Raw genomic sequence first — 24,984 nt, 5'->3', positions numbered from 1 at the left:
CTCTGTAACACCAGTCCCTTTTCCAAACTACATGCACGCATACACAGCAAAAACTGTGGTGTTAACCGGTGTACATAGAGGACCACACCAGTTATTTTACACCGGTGTTAAATTGGTGGTGTTAGTTTTACACCTATAGGTGTTATTACAACACCTTTTGTTGATACATTTACACTCTTTGGTGTTATGTTTAATCTCTATAGGGTGTAATTTTAATACCTCAGGGTGTGGTCCTCTATTAACACCAATTGGTGTCAGTATTAACACCGCAGTTTATACAGTGTACACTCCTTGCTAAATCACCAATTTACCCAAAAGATTGAAATTATCGTAATCACCACCACCTCACATTTACTTATTAATTCAATTCTACATACAACAAGTAAATTACAAAGGATAACAATCAGATTAAATCCTTAAATAAAATTTAATCATACCGAATCGTTTAAAATGGTCCGATTTTATATATTTATGAATTGGTACAAAAAGCATTAAAGAATGTAAGAACGATTCATTACCATTACATGATGGAATTGAACAGAAAAAGCTTTAAATTAATGTATGTAAAGTAATCCATTTAACCGTTATTTCATCAACATCGTTGATATCATTAAAACATTATACCGATCGAGCTATAAGTCAAGATATTGCACAAGATAGGAACTTTCATATTCCGGCGCATTCTGTAATGAAGGCCACCGGACACCTTACGATTAGCTCAAATCCCGAATTTTTAAATAAAATGTTTTAAGACAGTATTGAATAAAAACAAACTAGTTTCTTTAGTCCTGAATCAGCAAATAAATACTTAAATAAAATATAATGGTAATTTCATCCCTCCTCCTTGTTACATAAAATAAAAGCGAAATCAATTAAGAATTGTAGTGACGTCACAACAACCATACGATTTGCTCTGTTTGTTAGCCAATTAGTCACTGATAGCTTCAAATCTTTGAGATTTTGATTTATTCTGATAGTTATCATGAACCTTTTGAAAAATAATTTACATGGTTGTATCATTATCAAGAAAAAAAAAATAAAAATGCCGTTTGTTTCCAACTGGGTTGTACAGCAGTCGTAAGGTGTTCGGTGTTCTACGTTGGCGGCGGAAGCCAAAAATTTTAGGGGGACGCAGGAAACAAAATAGACATACCCAAAAAAAAATTTTAAAAAAGTTACCAAACAAAAATTTCAGGGAGGGACTAACATAATTTTTGTGACAAGCAAAAAAAAGTCATCAACAAGAAATTTAGGGGGGGATCGCCCCCACCTCAAATTAAGGGGGGACACGTCACCCCCCCTTCCGCCGCCTATGTTGTTCTATACGTTCTATTACCAAACGGGTAAATATTACAGACACGCGTTTTCATTAATTGCTAAAACTCCCTATAGATGGAAAATTATTTAATATTTACATTTTTATAAACGATATAAATGTACATGTTACAAAACAACAACAAAATATATCAAACATCTATTAAAATATACAGATCAAATCAAGTGGCGCACATCGGGAGATGAGACATCTTACTCGAGTTTTATCTACAATCTGCAGAATAGAAGAGAGAAAGGGGTAGGGATACAAAAAGAAAGAAGCATCGGTGAATAACATTATGAGTGAGTCTATGAAGGGTGCACAAATCGTGAATCCCATATTTCCTATCACATACTCATATTCCATCATGTGCTTACTATTGTCTGTTGGAGGGATCGAGAAAAGCATGGTAATGCAACCAAACTTCGTCCCTTACATCGAGACCCTTTCTTTCTCTGAAAGTTAAGCTGCAGAATTTATAATCTATAATTATAATCATGATCATTACCATCATTATTGAGTGTCTTAAACGAACTTGAACTCGCTTATTGAATATTATGGGATATAATTGGGTAGGAATTAGTTCAAAATATATCAAATCACTGACTTGTTAAGTTTGATAAAACTGAAACAAAACGTGAATGTTACCAATAGTTACCAACAACTTTCCCACCTAACTGCATTTAAAGTGGGGGGTACTTTGAAAAACCAAACTACAACAAAAGTGTTTGAATAGGGCATTTAGAAAAATATGAGATGCGCAATGTGTCATGGATTTCCTTTTCCATAGGGAAGATTAACATGAATGTTGTTAATTCAACAGTTAAATATAATTGAAGAGATTTTGTTTACAGATTATACGCAATAACTGATCCAATAATCATCCTATAATCAAGCTTTGTTATAAAAGAATCTGATTTGTAAACTACAGACATATCTCACCTTTCTATCCTACAGAAAAGGTCCTTCGAGCACTCATAGTTCCCCTTGGTGCAGAGTATCGCTCATTTAGAAGAATCTAAAAACATAAAAAAATGTTTTTTTTATTACTCACTTATCCATCCATGAATTGTTTCAATATGCACATGCACACACAGCCAAATCCTCCCTCTTATCCCACACACATCCAAGCGCCCCCCCCCCCTCCCACACACACTTAAAAGATAGGGATGCCGCGGTCAAGACCCATTTGGCTGGTCAATGTCAAAGGCACAAGCGACAAGTAACACGTCTGCGAGAATTCTACAGCGGATTCATAAGATAAGAGTACAGCTAGAAGTGATGATGTCACAAATCTTTTCTTTTTTATTTCAATGTTTTATACCATACCTCGACGGGGCTTTATAAAAACACATGCCAGAATTTGGTGGGAGCGGTCTGAGGTTCTTGGATATGGCTTCGTGAATATATAGCCCTTTTGAAGTCAATGTATTATTGGCCTAACTTTAATACATCGATTTGAATGGGGCTAATTATGTATTCGTGAGTCGTAATCTAAGGCCCCCACGGGCCGATTGGCATCCAACCTTTGGTAGTGGATTTACTTCATCATGCCCTATGGTATCTTATACGTCGACGTGCAAAAGAGGGAAATTGATGACGTCACATTTCGGTACTCTATGGAAACCACCAGCCCAAGGATGGAACCGGAATGTTGTGATAGGAACGGGGGCAGACCACTCGAATGTCACATCAAATTTTTTTCTCAATTGAATTACATGGGTATAGGTTACACGTCCCAGGGCCCGTCTTACAAAGAGAAGCATATAGAATTGTCAAGAAAACTGAGAATGTATGAAAGGACATCGTATCTAGAAAAAAAATGAACGAATATGTGTCTCAAATGCTGACGTTGCTGGCTTTTGTGGCATATTCGTGGTTGATTGGGTCGCAACTCTTTGTAAGATGGGCCCAGATCTCTGTTTAAACTCTATAAACTTAACTCAGTAGTTCATAAGAAAACAACTTTGCAATGAAGTAACTTATGATATAACATGTAAGCTTTATATTATTATATGCAGTCATCTCAAAACAGTTCTAAATATATTTCAAAACGTGAATCGGTAGAGTGTTAAGATTATTTTAAACGGGGCTGTATGAATGGGGAGACTGGGGCTTCAGGCCTCTTGCACCCCCACCCTCTTCTCTATCCAATAAACATGCACAAAACTGACACCCTTCGTCAGCCTTATACCTAAAAGGAACTTATTTCTTAATCACAAAAAGAATGATGTAAATATTGTTTCAAACTATAGACCTATCTCCATATTGCCCACATTTTCTAAAGTTCTGGAGAGGATTGTGTATAATAGGCTATATGACTTCTTGGATACACACAAGTCTCTAAATCCTGAACAATATGGATTTCGGCAGTCACATTCTACTGATCTTGCCTTGTTAAAATTTTATGATCATGTTTCCAGTGCTCTTGCAGCTGGTGAACATGTGATTGGTGTTTTCATGGATCTTAGTAAGGCTTTTGACACACTAGACCACACAATCCTTCTCTCAAAATTGGAACACTATGGAGTCAGGGGTGTAGCTTTAAAATGGTTTACAAGTTATCTAGCTATGAGAAAACAATTTACCTACTGTAACTCAAGTAAGTCAGATATCTTGTCTCTGAGATGTGGCGTTCCGCAAGGATCCATCTTAGGCCCTTTGTTATTCCTTGTATATATCAATGATATTTGTGATGTTTCTAATCTTTTTAAGTATACTTTATTTGCGGATGATACAAGTGTGTTCTTATCTCATCGTGAAATCAAAAGTCTTGAACGTACAATTAACTCTGAACTGCCAAAGTTGGATTCTTGGTTTAGAAGTAATATACTCTCTCTCAACGTTATGAAAACGAATTTCATTCATTTTAGTGGTAGGAAATCTAATGATAAGCATTCAATAAATATTTACTTAAACGGCACCCCAATTGAAAGAAAAGCATGTACGAAGTTCCTTGGTGTATATATCAATGAAAAACTTAATTGGAAAGACCAAGTGAATCACATCAGTGCACCAATCTCTCGAAATATCGGTGTGTTGTACAAAGTTAGATATTACGTTGCCACCAATATATTATTGATGCTATACAATACTCTTGTTTTACCTTACATTTCATACTGCAATATTCTGTGGGCAACAGCTAAGGGTTTGACAAATAATATTCTTCTTCTGCAAAAGAAAGCTATTCGAATATGTACTCGATCTGGTTTTAGAGACCACACAAATCCTCTGTTTGTAAAACTAAAGTGTTTGAAAGTTGACGACATACATTTTCTTCAAACTGCCATATTCATGTTTCGATATAACGCAGGACTCCTGCCGGTCTCTTTTACTTCTATGTTTCAAACGAATAGTGCAGTTCACTCACACTACACAAGACAGGCATCTAATATACACTTAAACAATCCTCTCACCGCATTAGCCCATAAGTCGATAAGGCATAATGGTCCAGATATTTGGAATTCTTTACCGCAAAGTATTCGCAATTCACGTAAAACATATTCCTTTAAGAAGGCAGTTAAGAGCATGCTCATCTCGAAACTATGATGAAAATGTAGGCATATAATGTTTTCTTCGAAGATAGTTCATGTCGTTGTATTTGCTTGACAAATTATGCATATATTCTTATATAAATTGGGGTACCCTCCTTTCTATTCTTGTGTCATCTTCTCTGTATACTTCTTTGTAAATATTGTATATACATGTACCTGTATTCATCTATACCCTTTCATCAGTTTTTTTTTTGTTTTTTTTCTGGTTAGCGTAAAATAATGGTTTTGTAATGACTCAAGCTTCAAGCTTATGTTGCAAGACCTTTGTGTGCTCTGTTAATGAGAGATTATGTAATATTTTCTTTACGTAATATTGTCTTTATGTAATAAACATGTATCACTGTATTTTCATATATGAGATTGTGGATGATGTGAACACACATGAAACAATAAATAAATAAATAAATAAATAATCAAGTCCACCTCAGAAAATGTTGATTTGAATCAATAGAGAAAAATCAGACAAGCACAATGCTGAAAGTTTCATCAAAATCGGATGTAAAATAAGAAAGTTATGACATTTCAAATTTCGCTTATTTTCAACAAAATAGTTATATGAACGAGACAGTTACATCCAAATGAGAGAGTCGATGATGTCACTCACTCACTATTTCTTTCGTTTTTATTGTTTGAATTATACAATATTTCAATTTTTACGAATTTGACGATTAGGACCTCCTTGCCTGAAGCACAAAATGTTAAAAAATGGAATTCCACGTTTTCAGGGAGGAATGAAACTTAATTACAGATGACACTGACGAGAAAATAAAAATATTTCATATAATAAAATACAAAAGAAATAGTGAGTGATGTCATCAACTCTCTCATTTGGATGTAACTGGCTCGTTCATATAACTATTTTGTTGAAAATAAGCGAAACTTTAATATGCCATAACTTTCTTATTTTACATCCGATTTTGATGAAATTTTCACTGTTATGCTTGTTGAATTTTTCTCTTTTTATTCAAATGAACTTTTAGTTGGGGTGGACTTGTCCTTTAAAAAGACAATACTTCTGTGACTCACCACCGCAGCATGTTCCATTCTTGCAGCATTCTCCTGTTTCACAGCAGGGGCCGACGCACGAACACTCCTTGTTCTCTGCGTATAGAGATAGAAAAGATTCATGAATATTCATGAGGCTCATAAATATTGAACAGATCCAAGAAATTTTTGAGACTTGCGCGAATATTGACAAGATTCTCGGATACCGATCCAGGGACTACGTAACGGTTTTAATAATCAAATGATAACTTTTTTACATTTATGTACACGGTTTTGGAAACCACCCCCCCCCCCCGTTCCGCGGCCCCTGCGATAAGACTGGGGACCAAGATGATTCACGAATATCAATCGAATTCATGAATACTGTGAAGATTCATTAATATTGACAATATATATCCATGAATTCTGGAATATTGATAAAATAAAAGACATTGATGAATATTGATACAATTCATTAATATTGAGTAGATTTGCTAGTACTGAGACGATTCAGGCATATTGAGTAGATTTGCTAGTACTGAGACGATTCATGAATATTCATTTTATTATTTATGGATATCAATACGAACATTGAAAAATAATGAAAAAGAAATTCACATCCTGTGAATCACGCAGGCTACAATGTAAGCCTTCATGCATAGCTAAAAAGAATGAAAATGATTTTATGTATAATCAGTAGCGTAACTGGTGCACGTGCCCCCCCCCCCATCGGCTGGCTAAAAGAAACGGGGAAAGGAAGAAAAAGAAACGTAGTGGGGTAGGAAAATAGGAAATTATTGCATATTACATTATGTTTTTTAGGTTTTATAAAAAAAAATCAGTTTGCGCTTCGCGCTTACGCTATTTGATCAGTGAGATACATATCGCTATAATGGCACAATCCTTAAAATGTCTCTATTGCGCGCCCACTAAGTGACTCAAAAGTGTTGATTGTGCCACCCCCCCCCCCCCATGCCTTCACCCATGCGCGTTACGTCACTGTGTATACTTACACTATTTTGTTAACCGCACAAATCAAATAATATCTTCAAATATTCAAAGTAATAAGGAGCAAAACTACATAGCAAGCAATTAAAACATTTCCGAAAGACTAAGATGTTTGTACTGATGTCGAATGTAAAATATGGTTAGTATGACTGATTTTGCCTTATTTTTTAGTTGAAAAAAAATGAAATCCATATTTCTTTGTTTTCATACTTTACAAAATATGTTAAAGAAAAACTCTGAAAATTCAATTAATGCAGAAATACGACTAAATTAATGCTTTTTGTATTTGTATTTATCATACTTTCGCCGATTTAACACGTTAAAAATACATTGTCATTGATAATGAAGTGAGAAATGAATGACCAATATAAGCCTTCATCACACACGCAGTGATATTACTTTTACCCGAGAATTTCTACATTAATTGCAATGGTATCATTCAATGAGGTCATGTATAATCTCGTAATGAAAATTATGCACGTTACGGTCTGTAACGGAGACCAGGCGTACGCATTTATTATGACAAATTGAGATTTCTCATTATTGTATCCGGGTATGCGAATTCATGACGAGGATAAAAATAATTGTTCCATGTTAAAATAACATGACATAAACTGGAATTTGTAGTTTATTTTGATTTGTCACACATTAATTACTAAAATCCCCCATACACAATAACTTACCCTAAATCGACGAAGATTCGGATTTGAGACTAACTAGCATTGAGGGTGTGTCTGATGATATTGATGATTCTCCTATTATTCAGACCAAGCCAAACCCAGAGATTTATTTCTAATTATTTATTTAAAATATAAACTTCACTTACCCTGGCAACATGCACATTTGGTGTCAGGCATGGTGATATATTTATCTCAAAATACACTTTCACAAGAAGAAAAAAATCAGTGGTTCGTTTGAAATGATATAGGAGCTTCTTTGTTATGAAAGATGGGGATTCACAGAATTTATATGTTTTCCGCACCAAGAATTCGTGTGCAAAGAAACCCTTCCTCGTCTGCACACGTCTTTCTCAGCAGCTGAAATCGCCAGGAGGCCCGAGATAATATGTCGCAAAAGCAGTCTTTATTCGGAAAGGGGGTGAGGGGAGGGTAGGGAGAGATTGAAATTACATGAATATTGAATATTTTGAATAAATATGCTCTTATCCGATTCCCCATGTCAATAAATAGATCATTTTCATCCTTCAACAGTCATCACCAACCAAAACTTAAAATAAATTATGTTCAAACAAAGAACTATATTAATATTTACATTATTTTTTTTAATTTGATGATAAAAATAATAACAGTAATGATAATAATAGCAATACTTTTACATTTATATAGCGCTTCATAAGTTCGTTTCTAAGCGCTTTACATTGTAACAAGATGATAGGATCCATCACTGTTCCAAACATAAATTGCATCTCCATTCCCCGGGGAGTATCCAGGCCAGGCAACCGATTGTCGGTGCACACGTGACAATCTTATCACACTGGCTTTCACACCCTAATAGGTAACCATTTAACACCTGGGTGGAGAGAAGGAAACGTAAGCGCCTTCCCAAAGGGTTAGCGCCGGATGCATGGGATTCGAACCCTCGACCCTTGGCTTAAGAGTCATGTGAATGAACCACTACACAATGTCACCTCCGCATATCACTTTGACCTCATTATTAACGAGGTTTTGCCCACAGATCTTTGTCAAATTATGGAAAACTCATGTTGCACGCAACCAAAAATGTCTGAGGCGACGTCAAAATAATGAAACAATTCAATGCGCGCATTTTGAATAGTGAGCAAACAGATCTGAGATCTGACATATTTTTCATCCATCCGTCAATAATTACTGGAACGAGTTCGCCCTAACGATTTACCTGTCTCTGTGGCCTAGTGGTTAAGGCACCGGAGTTCTACGCTGAGGGCCCGGGTTCGATTCCCGGAAGACACATTTTATTCGCCCTCACTTTACAAGGCTCAGGTTGTTTTTTTTTTATATTATTGATCCAACACGTGGACTATCTACCAAATATCTCATAATAATATATTATTTTATTATATATAAAAGAGTGACATTTATGAGCATTCTTTCATTTCTTTTCAGTATTGGTTTTTCGCAACATGTTTTCATAAACGAAAAAACTGGACAAGAAAATACACACTTTATATTTCTTTCCCAATACGGAGAACACATTTGTTGGCAATACGGGCCTATAGATAAAAACGCTCCGAGCCACCTGTGTCAGAAATCTTAAGCCGCTCTTATTATCAACATTTTACATGGGCCTCAGGACAAAATTGTAATTTGGATGCTGAGTCATTTACTAAATAAGTAATACTACTACTAATAATAATAGCTGTATTCATGGAGCGCTTTTTGCCTGATGATACAACGCGCTGCTATTATTACCCCGGCTTTAGATCCAGCTACCATCACCGGCAATCAGTGCATGCAAGGAATTAATCCTGCTGGGTACCCATTCACCTCACCTGGGTCGAGTGCAGCACAGTGCGGATAGATTTCTTGCTGAAGGAAAAGACGCCATGGTTAGATTCGAACCCATGACCCTCTATTTGAAAGGCGAGGGTCAGAACCACTGGACCGCAACGAGCCTGCAGTAAGGAGCTGAAGTCCCCCCACTTATTATCATTATTATGTTATTATTATTATTAATATCATTAATGATATTGTTATTATTATTATCATTATCATTATTTAATTTCATTTCATATTATTAATTTCTATTTCCAACATTTACAATTTTTTTCGTTTATTTTGATATACAGATACATATTAACCATTGAGGCATAATGCAAATTTGTAGTACAAAAATTATAATCACGATTATCATATAAATTTGTTCTGGATGAAGGAGGCTGCTTCATTATTATTGTTATCATGATTTATTATCATTTAGTTCTCTTGTTACTTGCTTAAATCTATGTTTTTATTGTTTGAATTCGAGTGGCGATGTTTGTCAATAAGCATTCTTCCACCACCACCACCTTTCAGTCTTCTATCTGTTCTTTTGTTAAGTTGCATTATATTCTCTTAATCATTTCAAGTTTTGATGTTTTTAAATCACCTATTTATACATGTATATACCTGTAAATTGTACACAATTCAGCCTTTTGGCTGCAACGTGCAATGATTTTGAATAAAACCTTTTCAATTCAATTCAATTCAATGTATTAATATCATAATTGCTATTATTAATGTTATGATTATTATTATAATTATTATTATTATCATTATTAATATTATTATTAGTAGTAGTAGTAGTAGTTGTTGTTGTAAAAGTGATAGTATCATTATTATTTAGATTATTAATATTAGTATAGTATCATCATCATTATTGTTGTGCATTACGATCACTATTGATTCTATACAACAGAATGATAATAATGTGTTGATTTCAAAGTTTAGCTTTTATATCTTGAGATTGAAAAATGAAAATATGGTTTTCAATGAGGACGTCTCCATGCTCCCAATATTTGAGATACAAAAACAACAACAATATTCAATCGGTTCCGAAAGATGAACCCTCGTATACTATTTATCATCTGGAAGCAATATAATTGAGACTTAAGACAAATAATAAATACGTAGTGAAAAGGCTCGTAAGTATCCTTCGAATAGAAAATACGTTTTGTATGGTGTGATAAAAGTCCTAACATTTTTACCATTGACGTATAGATGGAGGCTTGGGGGCAAGGACCAGTTCAGATGCGTACCTAGGATTTTCCATAGGGGGCCGGCGGGGATTCGTCCGCCAAAAGATTTGACAAGCAAAAAAAAGGTCTTCAACCACAAATAAAAGATTTCGTACCAGAAAAAAAATTACAAGCAACTTCAAAGGAGGGGGCCACTGGTGGCACGTCAGGGGGGGGGGGCAGGGATACAAGGTGGATATGTGCTCAATATAAATACCCTATATTATTATTATTATTATTCGTTCCTTGCATGGGTTGTGACTCGTCAGTGGGGGGCAGTCTGCCCCCTGCCCCCCACCTATAGGTACGCTAGTGGCAAGGACCCTAAAATTGTTCCCGACCAAGAAAAAAAGAGAGGACAAAGAATAGGAAAGGGAAACAGTGACTTTTTTTATATTATGTCATAATCTATTTTTTTTAGATTTCTTTTAAATAGATTTCAAAATCTATTTTTCAAAAATAGGATTTGTAACAAAAGTGTAAAATTTTACTCGCTCGCTCGGATGTTATATATGTATCGATTGCCCTTAATTTTGAGCTCAATAAATATTGGCCACTGATTCTTATACAACATGTCGATGCGTATTACGTAAGGCCTCCTTTTTTGTATCCTTCATGCGACTCTTCTGTGTACAATTAAGGTATATCACACGGAATGTTGTTGATAAACAAATTGGATAAAAATCCAATCAGCTGCTTGATTTTGGGAGGAGCCTAACAATAATGGGTGAATTGTCAAAATGGTGCGTGTGCAATATCCTTATGAATATTCAAACTTTGCACTCGCATTTCCCGACAGTATTTCTACAGGTAATACCCATAATCAAGCGATAGTAAATAATTGATTTTTTTGCAGAATATAGCCCTAGCTACTATCGAAATTGGGAAATGTAAATTGGGGGTTGAGGATATACTTATAACGCAAGATACTGTAATATTTTCTTTACGTTTTTTGCTTATAGCTTGCATAGCTCTATGTCGTTTGGATAAGGGTCGTCTGCTCAAATATTTCGCTTTGCACACGGCACGGACATTGCTTTTGCACTTAGGACGGTCATACTGCAGAATAATCTAGTCTCTAACAAGGCTTTCTTATCTGAAAAATTAAAATCCTAATACAATGAATACTTTCTAATTTTCCTTTTATCTAGCTTTCGATAGAAGCTGTTAAAATATTATATTTAATTATTCTACTGTAAGGAGATAATATTCATCATTCATCTTAGCATAAAGTGTTGAGGTCATTATGGATAGTGTCTTAAATAAAAAATACATAAATATGTAAATAAATAAATAAATTTTAAAAAAATGAATAAATAAAGACCTATAATGGTACTTAACTAGCCTGGTGTAGGCCTATATTAGACTCTATAGCATGAACATAATTTCCAAACGCTCACGTTACTCTCAACAATATGATAAAAAAATACATTAACGTATATGAAGATGCAAAGAAAGACGGTAATTGCAAAAAGCCAATAAACGTACAGAAAAGATAATTTCTGGACATAATTATGAAGCGCTTTTATAAAAAAATATATTGACAATTTAGGTCGATTCACCCATTCTTTTAATGTCTTTCGATGACAAATATATTTTCAGTAGACTGATCATATGGTGGTCACTATTTCAAATCATTTTTAATGTATTTAAGAGTCAAGTCCACCCCACTAATTGGTTTGAAGATAGGCGTATTATCATAAAGTTTCGTGTTGGTTGGCACTATTTCTCTGTTAATTCAGCTATTTGTTGCTGTTTACTGATCCTATATATAATGTCTGTATTCAGGAGGCTAAAAGAAGACTGTGGATTAATTATTAGCAATCATGATCTTTGCCGAACGTCAACATCCTGAATAGAGACTGTTCTACATGAGGAGTAGCGCTCAGTACTTTTGCACTCCTTCATTTTGCACACGAGTAGAAAATTGAATGTTAAGGATATTCCTGAATGGTGACACGATATTTTCTCCTGCGACGATTGCTCCGGGCTTAATTGGACATTTAGGGTTAGGTTTGCAATGGGAACCCAGTCAGAGGCGTCGATCTGGGGGGGGGGGGGCAGGGGGGCGATCGCCTCACTAATGAAAATATGGGGGGCAAACATCGTTTTGCCCCCCCCCCAATAATTCCGGATGTGCAAAAATATAATAAGATTGTAATTTTCAGCAAGCGAGATCGAGATACACAAATCGTTCGTTATTTCAAATCATGCTTAAAATGTCCGCTTTTAAGATTGGAATATAAAAATTTTCAGCTCGCGCTTCGTGCTCGCATCCTTTCTGTAGCTAAAACCCATATTTTTCATGATTAAAAAATGCCCCGTTTTCAGTTCTAAACCTCAAAAGAACTCCCGCTTCGATTTGGAATAATCTTTTGCTAGATATAGGCCTATATCTTGTTTTTGTGGTGTTGTTTTTTAATAAAAAACGTCCATTAAACAGTCATTCTTTTAGATCGAAATATCAAAAAAATAGGAGGGGTCCACCTGAAATTTTGTGATGGACACAGGTCAAAAAGGTCATCAACCTAAATTTAAGGGGGTGGGGGACCAGAGACATTTTAGGGGGTCCATCTAAATAGGGGGACGCAGGAAACAGAATTGACAAGCAAAAAGGTGGGGGGTCCGCCCGCACCTCAATTTTAGGGGGAACTGTCCCCCCCCGCTTCCGCCCAAACTTCTCCTTCTTACACCGCCCAAACTTCTCCTTTTTCTTCTTCCTACAATCCATTACCGTGACAGGTTTCCACAGGGCCCTGGAACATTTTTTTGTTGTCGAAAGAATGAATGTATATTGAGCATTCTCCCGCCCCATGAACCCCCCCCCCCCCATCAGACCCCAAAACTGAACAAACTAACACACCAACAGCAACAACAAACAGGAGAAATAGATGAAGTAAAACCATGCACATAAAAGGGAGAGAGAGAAAAGCAACAAACGAAACAAAAGACAGGAACAATTAACAAAAGACGAAAAAAAAAAGGAAGAAAAAAAAAGAAAGAGAAAAAAAAACAATAACAGACAATACACTGATGTTCGACATAAAGGAGGGCGCCAAATTCATGTTCGACCTTTGGCAATGTTTGGGGCGCTAATATGATATTCGATGTTTGGTTAGAGCCCATTCTTGTCATGATTACGAAAAGTGCTTAGAATGTCGAAGTTTTAGGTAAAAATATCAAAAATTTTATTTCGCTTTTCGCGCTCACGTCAGTTATTTAGTTAGATGATGACCATGTTCATGGTTTGAAAAAGTGCTCCGAATGTCCAGCTGTAGGAAAATCAGAAAATTTTAGTTCGCACTCGCATGAAATGTTGACTAGATACCCATCCTGTTCACTTTTGGAATCATGCGAGCGGGAAGGTCGAAATGATTTTTTTATAGGGGGCCTATATACTTGGACATTCTACGCACTCTTCATGCTCTTGGTATGAACAGAAAGGCATCTATGACTAAACATTTGACGCGAGCGCAAGCGTCAAACTATATGTTTCACATGAGTTTGGCTCCTCCGGACAAACATTTGCGTCTCATAGTATAGGTCGTACATCAATTAGGCTTCCACCCCCTCCCGAATCCGATGTCAATTGAATGCCCCCTTATTTTAAATCAATGTGGCTCCCCCAGGTCGAATATCAAATCGGCGCCCCAAAGTTTGAATGTAAACTTCGCCCCAGGTAGAACATTAAATCGGTGCCCCCGCTCTTTCATTACCCACCCCCCTCCCTATTTTACCTTCTCCCCATTTTTTCTTTCTCCTTTCCTCTTCTCTTTCCTTTCTCCCATTTCACTCTCCCTTTTTTCGTTCTCTCTTCCTTCCCCTTTTATCTCTGTCTTCTCTTTTGCCTCCCCTTTTCTCTTTCTCATTTTGCCCCCCCACCCTTTCGCCTCACCAGCTAACCGGCCCCACCATACGTGCATACAAACTCTCCCTCACACACCTATTCTCACCCCAGCCCCACCCTCCCTGCTTCCCGATCTTCGTAACACTCATCTTAGCTTATATAATCTAGATGAAGTCTGCAGCTAGAATTCTGTTATAGGCGAAACATAAGTGATGTGTCTGATGATTGTGGCAAGACTATCACAGTGGGAATGAAGTTTTGCATGCAGTGCTGTAGTCTCGCCGAATCAGACACATCGCTTAAGTTTCTCATATAACATCAAACTTCATTGCTGCATCATCCGTTGCAACAAGGGTGCAAGTACGCACATCTCAATCTCTCCCAGACGGAGATATCAATTTTCCTATTTCCATGAATTTCCTTGATTCCTTTCTTATATACATCACAATCAATTTTCTCATAATTATCAAAAGCACCTCGGTACATTATTGAATGAAGCTACATCAAAACAAAATAAACTTTGCATAACAATCATTTCAATTACTTAAATATGTTTAATCACATTGAGTCTTTCAAAATGGTCCCAGTTTTTCAAAGTTCATATATAACATCATTGAAGAATCTAATACAGGGATAATAAAAAAGTAACAAAACATATAAATGCAATGTAATCTCTTAACTATTTATAGTAAAGCATTTGTGTCACCATTTTTAATAACTTACTTTATTATTTTTTACAAAGAGTAAATATACATATGATACATAAAAAAAATCTGGCATGTGGTATAAACAATATACATGTCAAATCCACGAGGTATACATCGGCAGAAGAGACGTCATATATAAATTAGAGCTGCATTTAACAACCTGTAGTAAAGATATAAAGAAAAATGAGGAGAGAAAAGGGGAAGAAATGTTATCATTTGTATCCATTATCATCACAGGCAGGCATTTTGAACTGTAGGAGATGACATTTTCTCAAAAAAAGGATCAGTTCAAATTGGAGCACCAAGTTTATGCTATGCCATAAATGGTTTTCGCAAAGGTGCAGATTATTATCAAAAATAATTATTTCATATGGATATATATTTATTTTTGAGCCCATAAAATTCATTGGAAATACGTCAGTTGTAGGTTGTGTTTTTTTCAACAGTGGAAATTAGAAGACATAAAAAGAAATTAATTTCGGCACATCGAATCAGTAGCTTTTAAAACAAATTAAAAAAAAACATATATAGGTAGTAACACAAAGCTTTTAACAAAAAGGTGATTTTTAATGATTGCACAAATGTCAATGATTACCGTATACAGATTTTTGTTTAGGGGGAAAACATATAATTTTTTTTGAAGAGGTCGCTTGTAATGGGGGGTCGCATTTTATAGGGTGAAATTGAAATATCTCGAGCACATTTTGTTAAATTTTAGAAAAACTCAGTAAAAAGACAAGTCTTCATAATTTCTGGAAGGCACCCCCACCTATCTGCGTACGGCTTAGTCTTACAATCAGTGGTATTTTCCTTATTTTTCATTTCTATATTTCGTCCCTTTATTCTTAATGTTTGATTATGTAAACATTGTATATGATTTTTATTTTTTCAATAAAACATAATATTTCAAAAGTTTTTTTTTTGTTACAAGGACCTGAAAATAGTAAGTCTTGCTCACCTTCCATTTCGAAGCAAAGTGCAAAGGTCCTTCTAGCACTTACAGTTTCCCTCAGTGCATGAACATCCGTTGGTACAACAGTTGTTGGACGAAGACTTGCACGCAGAATCTGCAATAAAATGAAGTCATGTGAAATTTTATTTAAATCTTAATTCACAAAAATAACAAATCAGTTAACGTAAACAAACATCAGGCAAGGTTACAATAGATATTTCAAAAGGAATAACATAAATTTTTGTGAAATTACCATGCTTGGTTATACTGTTATTTTTTCACTCATATTTATTTCATATTCTGAACATGCGATAATAATTTAAATTTCCGAGTGGCCAAAATTGTAACGATAAATATGACTGTAGTCATAAAATAAAATCATTATTATAGTAAATGGATGAATATTATCAAAGTTATGAAATATTCAATGCTATATATAAAATTTAATTCATTTCATATTATAGGGTATACGCCTTTTTCTTTATACCAAACATGTACATATTTATATTCCTCATAACAATTTGTTTTTTGTATGAACTAATGTTTATGAGAAAAGTTTTGAAATGGAAGAAAATAAATGTTTATTGGAATTGAAAAAGAAAATTAAACTCACTTGAGCACTGATTTACGCAGCACGATCCGCCATTACAACACTCTCCAGTTGAACAGCACTGGCCAATGCAATTACATGCATTTCCCTCTGAATTGAGAAAGATAAAACAGAAAAGATTCGTAAACATTGATATATATGGTAGATGAACATTCATGAAGAAAACGATAACTGCAAATGGGTCTTTCAGACTAGACTACAAGCCTCGATACCGAAAAGAAGTTCAATTCAATGTTTTTTTATAACACATCCCCCCCCTCCCGAAAAGAATAGTACTTGATTAACAAATCTAAAAAGTATGAAAGTAACATTTCAAATAGCGTATGTTTAAAGATAGGTAAAACATATAACACTGAAATCAAACCTTCAGGCAAATCAAAATTATTAGGAGAGACATATTCTAAGCATCAATCGGTCATTTAAATGTCTTTTACTTCATAAATTCTTTATAAAAAAGACTCCAGAATGCAATAACAATACGAGGTGAAAAGTGTGGTGAATGCATCGGCTGCCTGTTACACAGTCAGACCTTTCCTAGATTTGTTCTATGAATATTCATGAGATGTAGTCTTTCATTAATAAACTCTATTGCAACGTCCTTTTCATAAACATTCGGGTCGCTGTATCATATCTATTACAAGGCAAAAATACAATCGTGTGAGTTTCAAGCAGGACTAGGGCAAGTATATTTTCTCGATGTTTTGTTATCATACCCCCTCCCCCTCTATCTCGAAAGATTCAACACATCAGATTTATAGACAGAAAATACACTTGTACTACGTAGAACCATTACTAGAGTACGGAGCCACTTTACGAACGAACGATGTTCATGGAAGCGGGGTTTGGGGGCATCATTACAAACGATTTTCGCAGGGAAAACCTTCTTACAGTACCATTAAAACAGTTGTAAAGAATAAAGACCGCAATTAAACATAGAGAAGCGTCAGCCACTACCCTCTCAAAAATAATGACAAAACTAATGAAGAAAATAGATTAATAAAAAAAGATGGAGAAGAAATAAATGAAAATGTGCTGAGAATTGTAAGGAATTGTTGTCTAAACTCACCTTGGCAGCATACACACTTGCTAGGCATGATTAAGAGTATATTCGAAGTCGTTCACAAGATTAAAAGTCAGTCGTTCGTGTTCGATGCTTTCTTCCTGCTTTTGTGAGAGAAATAGGGAATTCAGAGGTATTTATGTTTTTCTCACAAATAGAACCGTGTGCAAAACAAAAATCTCCATAATCCAAAAGTGTGCATGCACGGAAGACTAGGCTTTGGTGGGGGTGATCTTTTGCACACGTCCTTCTCTACTGTTAAAATTGCAAACGTGAAGCCAGTTGTTGCACACGATCAGTAGAAGGTCGTGTGAACTAAGTTGGCATGGTGATTTACATATTCAATGAGATAAGCACCAAGATTGGTGCTTGATTATTCATTTCGTATCGTGCTTTTCATAAGATAAATCCAAGGGATGCAAAAATGAATTAGCGTCTGGTATTTAACAATATGTTGACCAAGTACATTGCAATAGAAACATTCTCATGCATTCTAAGTAGAAATGACAATTACATATGCTAAATTCTAATCACCTGGTCTATTCAATTTCTTCATCCTGACCCTGTTTAGCATTCTTACATAATATCTTGCTTTGAAATCTGTCTAACCGAATGGACGAAAGGAAATGTAAATTGTACAAACTTTTCCATGAAGTAACGAACTGGACTCGCTTTTGTGGTAAAGTTTGTTTTTACCTCACAAGGGATGGGGAATATATATATATATATATATATATAATGATATGGTTCTATGGATACAGATATGTATACCCTCAGTTGATTTCTGAAGATGAAACTACATTTACTTATTTACTTTTCAAAATAATGTGGAAATGCCTTTGGGTTATACAGAAAATGCCTATTTTTAAAACCATTATAATCATTATTTATCAATCATTGATATTATAATTACATAATTTTTTCATTAAAAATACGATGTATGTCATTTTTTTAAATAATCATTACTACGATATGATTATTAAGACAGAAATTATTATCCTTGCTATTATGCTTTATTATACCATACTATCTTTTTAAATAATCATTTTAGATGTCGTGGTAAGATCAAAGGCCTCATATTTCCACATTATTTGTCTATGAAATCATGCTCTATTCATGGTCTACTGTTACGTTTTTCTGGCTTTTGGGTGTTAACTCAAAGTATACATTTATTTTCAAGGGTCAATTTCTCTCTGTTTATTTGGGAGCTCAGGGCACTTGAAAGAGTGCCGCGTGCAAGAACTAATGACCATTCACATCTTGCACTCGCCAAGTACTCGGGTACAGAGATAGGCGTTTGGTGCCGAGCGGTGAATATAATAACACAGACAATGGAATAGACTTAGGTGTAATTGTAAATGCCCTTTACACGCCGAAAATGATCAATGGTTTAGGCCTATACGAAAAAGACACTTAAATACCTGTGTTGCCTGTTTTCTATTTTAAGGATGTACATTTTCAATTTTTAGCAGCCGGGCCTCGCAGGGGCCTCGCACCCTCGCAGTATGTAAAGAGAATAAGGGACCGTGTATGCCCCTGTCTGTTGTTATGCTTTTTCACACGGCACCAATGTTGTGGTTTTGCGCTCAGTTTCGCTCAGGTTCTCAAGCATAGTCTTGATCAAAGGCGCACTAATCTGAAATGCTGAAAATTTTAATAATTCGTGATTGTTATTTTGGGCTCTTTATATAGCTGTCATTTTAACTCTTCAGATTTATATTCACTTGATTGACTAATCTTTTTAAGTCTTAAATTTCATTTAGTTTATGTCAGTGTTTGTCCATTCTTGAGAATTCAACTTTGTCATGTAGCCTAGTGATGGAACACATTATGTAATACTAAAATAAAAACATTTCCTGTATAATAAAATGCAGATGCTCTGGCATTTACATTTCAATTTATTTCATTGAATGATATAGAAGAGATTTTTTTTAAAGCAGGTAAGATTTTGCCCCCACCCTCCTCTGGGGGACGACCCTCTCCAAAAGGGCTGCCAAAATTCGAAATTCGAGTGGGGAGCACCCCCCCCCCCAAAAAAATACACGATCATTCCAATGATGATCTTTGTATATTGCACATTTCGAAGAAAAGAGAAAGAGAAGAATGTAAATGTGCAGTTTCAACCGATCATCAAAATGCCACAAATGTATTTTGCATTGATCCAGAAATTTTTTAAACTTCATGATCATTCAAAATAATCTCGTATATTGCATAATTTGAAGAGAATAAAGGGAAAGTACAGTATAGAGTGTTACAAATTTACTAGCAAAATAATCTGAAAGCAATTAGTGACGTCAATTATATTTGGCAACATGCAGGATGGGAACGCCTTTGGATCAATGAACAAGTGAACTTGTCAATGTATCAGCTATTGTTCGATTTCTAGTTACGGTTGAGTGAGAACCGACTGCATACTGATCGAAGGTATGCCATTGAAAATAACGTAAATGGTTGGCTTTAGTTGGTCTGGCGGAGTAATTGTCATCCGTGTTGAATATTCATATCCTATTCTCTCATAGTATAGTCTCCAAACGCAGTCGCTAATAAGCCAGTTCGTAGTTCCTTTCTGCGCATGATCAAAAGATTCTACGCATGATCAGAAGAAGGTCATTTGTACTAAAGTGACATGGTGCTTTAAAATCTAATGAGATAAGCACCAACTTTGATGGCTTGATTATTCATATATTCTTTTGAATTGTCGTTTTCATTTACATCCACAAAAAACAGCAATGATTCCACGAACGACTGGTATTTCATAGTTTGTCTAGTACATTGTGCAACATGCTAAGATATGCATTCAAAGTAGGAATGCAACAAATACCTTCATTAAGTGTTCATTGGTGTGCTATTCTAGTCACCTGGTCTATTCAATTTCTTCATCCTGCTATGTAAGGCAAGCTTACGTAATATCTTGCTTTGAAATCTGTCTATCATGATGAAAGAAATGAAAGGTCATTTGACCAAAATTGCCCATGAAGTAACTACGAACTGGTCTATTGCTGTGAATCGAAAGACCAGTGGCCCGTAAAACACACAAAAAAAACTTAGCAATGACCGTAGAACATTTTTTCTACAGTTGATTCCATCGACTACATTAATCGTGAAAATCAAGCGTACGATCAATCGCCAAACTTTGTGGAGGTGCAGTGGCCGAATGATGTAAGGCGCCTGGCTGTACATGGAAAGTCCGGGGTTCGATCCCCGGCCACGACACCTATGCTCTTTTATCCTGCATTCAAATAAATAGAAATGCTTTACGCATTATAGTTGTAACTAGGCGTACACTTGTTAAAAAAAAAAAAAGAAGTTCCGGGACCAAGGATCTATTTTCGCATCAGAATTTATGGAGGAATATTAAGACAAAACGTTGTGAAATGCTAGTATAAACAGTTTATTTTCTTTGTGATAATCAAGCAGTTCTATATTCGTATAAATAACTAACAATGAATTCATTTAAAATTATAGGCTATTATTATGATTTGCAAGCGATTTAACAATCTCAAACCAATGATTCTGAAATTATAGTTTTTGAATCTTTTTTGTTTATAACTCAATCTATGGGGAGATGACAACATCAGCTTCATGGCTTTCTCGTTGCATATGAGACACGCTGAGAATCATTTATTTTTTTATTGGTCTCATGCCAATTCGTCCAATTACCAACTCGTTTGCTATCATTTTTAGTCTACCATCACTTTGTACACTATCCAGTGGTCTAATAGCCAATTCTTCCACTCACCATTTCGTCCAATAACCACTCGATCCAAAGCCACGTCCATATACCATTTGGTCTAAATTTTACTTGGATGAAATGGAGAAAAAATGGGTATTAGACCAACTTGTGATACAAAATGGTCATGATTAGAAGTGACTATTGGACCAAAATTTGGTTAATGAACTATGGATGGTTGTGAGAAGAAATGTTGATGGACGGAATGGCATTAGATGAAATGAACTGATGTTAGAACTGTTTCACCAAAATAGCTCCATGATAATACCAACCTTTGAAATGAGCAGCTAAAGATGTTTAAAGGTCAAGTCCACCCCAGAAAGATGTTGATTTGAATAGAGAGCAAAATCAAACTAGCAAAACGCTGAAAATCTTCATAAAAATCGGATGTAAGATAATAAAGTTATGACATTTTAAAATTTTGCTTATTTTTCACAAAAAAGTAATATGCACAACTCAAATAAGACATTCGATGATGTCCCTCACTCACTATTTCTTTTGTTTTTATTGTTGAAATTATGCAATATTTCATCTTTTACAGATTTGACAGAGGACCGACTTGACTGAACCATACAGTATTAAACAATGCTCATTCCTCATGTTCAGGAGGAATTAATCGTTGTCTCGCTTGACAATGAGGAGAAAAAAAGAACATTCCCTATTTCATACAATAAAATACAAAAGAAATAGTGAGTGGATGACTTCATCAGTCTTCTCATTTGCATAACAACCAGGATGTGCATATAACATTACTGTTTTGTGAAATTAAGCAAAACTTTAAAATGTCATAACTTTCTCGTTTTACATCCGATTGATGAAATTTTTCAGTGTTATGCTTGTTGGATTTTTCTCTATTTATTGACATCATATTTTGTTGGGGTGGACTTGTCCTTTAATAGCCTCGGATCTCCCTCCCACGTCCCTGCTGGGAGAAAAAGGGTGGGGAGAGGGAGAGGGGGAGAGAGCATGAGAGAGGGAGAAAGAAAAGGGATGCACGGTTTATAGGTTTCGGATGGTCGGGCTGTTAAAAGATTACGTAACCTCGCTGACCGCAATATCAAACCACCGTCTGTCAAGCTCGCGTGCAGACAAAATATTTATCACCTCGATCACCCCCCTGAGGACTGTTTGTTTATAAATTGGATAAGTCGAGAGATTACTGTCAAGTCGGCTCTGAAAGATCACTTACACTATCACTTACTGGTGTTGAACGATATCCCGTCAAATATCAGTCTCAGTTACTTTCCTCCTGATTTAGGACCGCTCGGATGACAAGTAGCTTGCTCATGTGTTATGAAACAGAAAAATATTGAAAATATTATATGAAACTGGCTTTTAAAAGAGAATTGAAGAGTTGACAAAAAAATTCCAGCCTGTCAGACAATTTATGGGAAAACTACAAATTGTTTCACCAGAATATTGAAAGTACATGTATTTTTTTTTCTTCCGACTCGCTTGGAGCTCTACCTTGATCTCGATTGCAATGACTGTTCACGTTAGTCCGTGACGTCATAGTAAGCAATGATCGTGCGGATGAATATGCATTGATTCATCACCATGCACGCAAATTGATCAATATTTATAAGCGGTTGCTAGTCTTATTGACAAAGACATGTTTTACGTTTTACGAAGAAACTCGCGCTTTTAACGTAAACAAAAACTAGGAATACTTGTGCAAAAGAACAGAAATCTTGTCAAAATTCAATTTATGGATAGCAATATACCCAATGCATCATAAAAATCAGTCAAATTATTTAAAATATTTTATTCAGTGCTGCTCTGTATTGTGTATGTATATGCGCTCGTATGGTGAGACTATATTCGAAGACTATAATAACTGCATATAATTATTATATAGGCTCGCTTCTGACTACAACCGTGCATAAAATGACGTTTTAATTTCCATACCCTTTCATATATTTTCCTACTTACCGAATTTATTTTGGAGAAAGGCGGGTTATATTCATTTCTGAATTATTCTCACAAAATTTTCCTTTCTGGTACGTTTCATCAGTTTTTTGATAATTTTGCGCGTTTTGGCCCCACGTAAGCGTAAATACCCTCAATTCATCCTTTTCAACTAATACTGCACACAAGCACCAATTTCATCGGGTTTGTAATGAATTCCTTCATCGGTATCGCTTCTCGGCCTTTTGGCTAAGATCATGTGTAGTATCTGTTCTTTTCAGCTTAATATCTGAAACGCGACTCACCGAGTCGCTTGTATATTAAACTGATTTTTGAACTTAGGCCATGGAATAGGGGCTTGCTCCGTCCTGGCCACGGGTTGGCCCGGTATTGCAGTACCTCCGGGATCGGCCCACCCCTCAAGGGGTAATAATAAACTAAAGAAAGAATCTTCTCTCCTTACTTTTCACGCTGGACGTTTCTTCCTTTTTGAAAAGTCACATTTTGTTTAGTATTTATTTATTTATCTATTTATTTATTTATTTTTATACAGGGTAACCAATTCAGCTATACACGATAAAAACATTAACAAAGATAAAAAGCTGGTTTGCAATCGGGCCCTGTTAATCAAATTACATACAAATTATAAAGTACATAAAATGCAAAATATACAAGAAATAAATCTTTAAAAATCCCAACCTTCTGTGCCGTCATCAGATTCATCAGTATCCTATTCATAATTCATATATATATAGGCCTATATATTTTTTCGGCATCACCAATTTTTCCAAAGGGTAGATAGCTCTGGGGAACCTTGATTTAAGCTACGCCTACCATTGTTCTCTTCATCCCTTCATCAATTTCTTTACAATATATATATATATATATATATATATATATATATATATATATATACCTAGATTCAACCAAAGGGCGAATGCTCGAAAATTGTACGCAAAGGGGAATTCAACCTATATCACGTTAATGAGGCTATGCGTGATTAAATTTTGATTTTGATAAATATTTGTGAATAACGGGAGGTAATCTAAAAAAGTGAGGACCTTTTCCCTGTGTCCCTGCGTTTAATTTGGAATATACAATTTTTGGTTCTCCCAAAAATTCTCCCTAAGGTATTTTTACCCCACAATGAACGAAAGGGGCCTTCTCCTTTCAGTATTTGTAAAGTCGGCTCCTTCGCCTTATTAACTGGGCAGTATTTATTTTTTTTTAATGAGAAAATAAAATAAATTTGTTTATTTTACGATCAGACAAAACAAAAATTAATGTTTTTCTAGAAAATATATTGCACCACATGATATTAATAATAAATATAAATTTGTAAATGCATGCAATTCCCCTTTTCGTCACATATAGCAGCACTATATTCCCCTTTGTAAGATCATGCAATTCCCCTTTTCGTCACATATAGCAGCACTATATTCCCCTTTGTAAGTTCATGCAATTCCCCTTTTCGTCACATATAGCAGCACTATATTCCCTTTGTAAGTTCATGCAATTCCCCTTTTCGTCACATACAGCAGCACTATATTCCCTTTGTAAGTTCATGCAATTCCCCTTTTCGTCACATATAGCAGCA

The 24,984-nt window shown here is 35.3% G+C and overlaps 2 long non-coding RNA genes and 1 other non-coding gene across 3 annotated transcripts; 1 reads left to right on the top strand and 2 right to left on the bottom strand.

Moving 5' to 3' along the window:
* Nucleotides 1-408: 408 nt before the first annotated feature.
* On the bottom strand, nucleotides 409-7,796 carry LOC121413366. Its single transcript, XR_005969734.1, has 4 exons — nucleotides 7,688-7,796; nucleotides 5,896-5,970; nucleotides 2,258-2,333; nucleotides 409-1,549 (listed from the first exon to the last, which is right to left on the bottom strand). It is a non-coding gene; the product is annotated as an uncharacterized LOC121413366 (long non-coding RNA).
* A 7,158-nt stretch (nucleotides 7,797-14,954) lies between these two features.
* On the bottom strand, nucleotides 14,955-17,867 carry LOC121413365. Its single transcript, XR_005969733.1, has 4 exons — nucleotides 17,756-17,867; nucleotides 16,693-16,779; nucleotides 16,086-16,194; nucleotides 14,955-15,287 (listed from the first exon to the last, which is right to left on the bottom strand). It is a non-coding gene; the product is annotated as an uncharacterized LOC121413365 (long non-coding RNA).
* A 5,749-nt stretch (nucleotides 17,868-23,616) lies between these two features.
* Nucleotides 23,617-23,808, top strand: LOC121414580. The gene has a single exon (XR_005969883.1). It is a non-coding gene; the product is annotated as a U2 spliceosomal RNA (small nuclear RNA).
* Nucleotides 23,809-24,984: the final 1,176 nt, after the last annotated feature.

This window comes from Lytechinus variegatus, chromosome 4, assembly GCF_018143015.1.
Source record: "Lytechinus variegatus isolate NC3 chromosome 4, Lvar_3.0, whole genome shotgun sequence".
NCBI lineage: Eukaryota > Metazoa > Echinodermata > Echinoidea > Temnopleuroida > Toxopneustidae > Lytechinus > Lytechinus variegatus.
The sequence above is the reverse complement of the archived record's forward strand: the minus strand, read 5'-3'. Positions and strand labels throughout refer to the sequence as shown.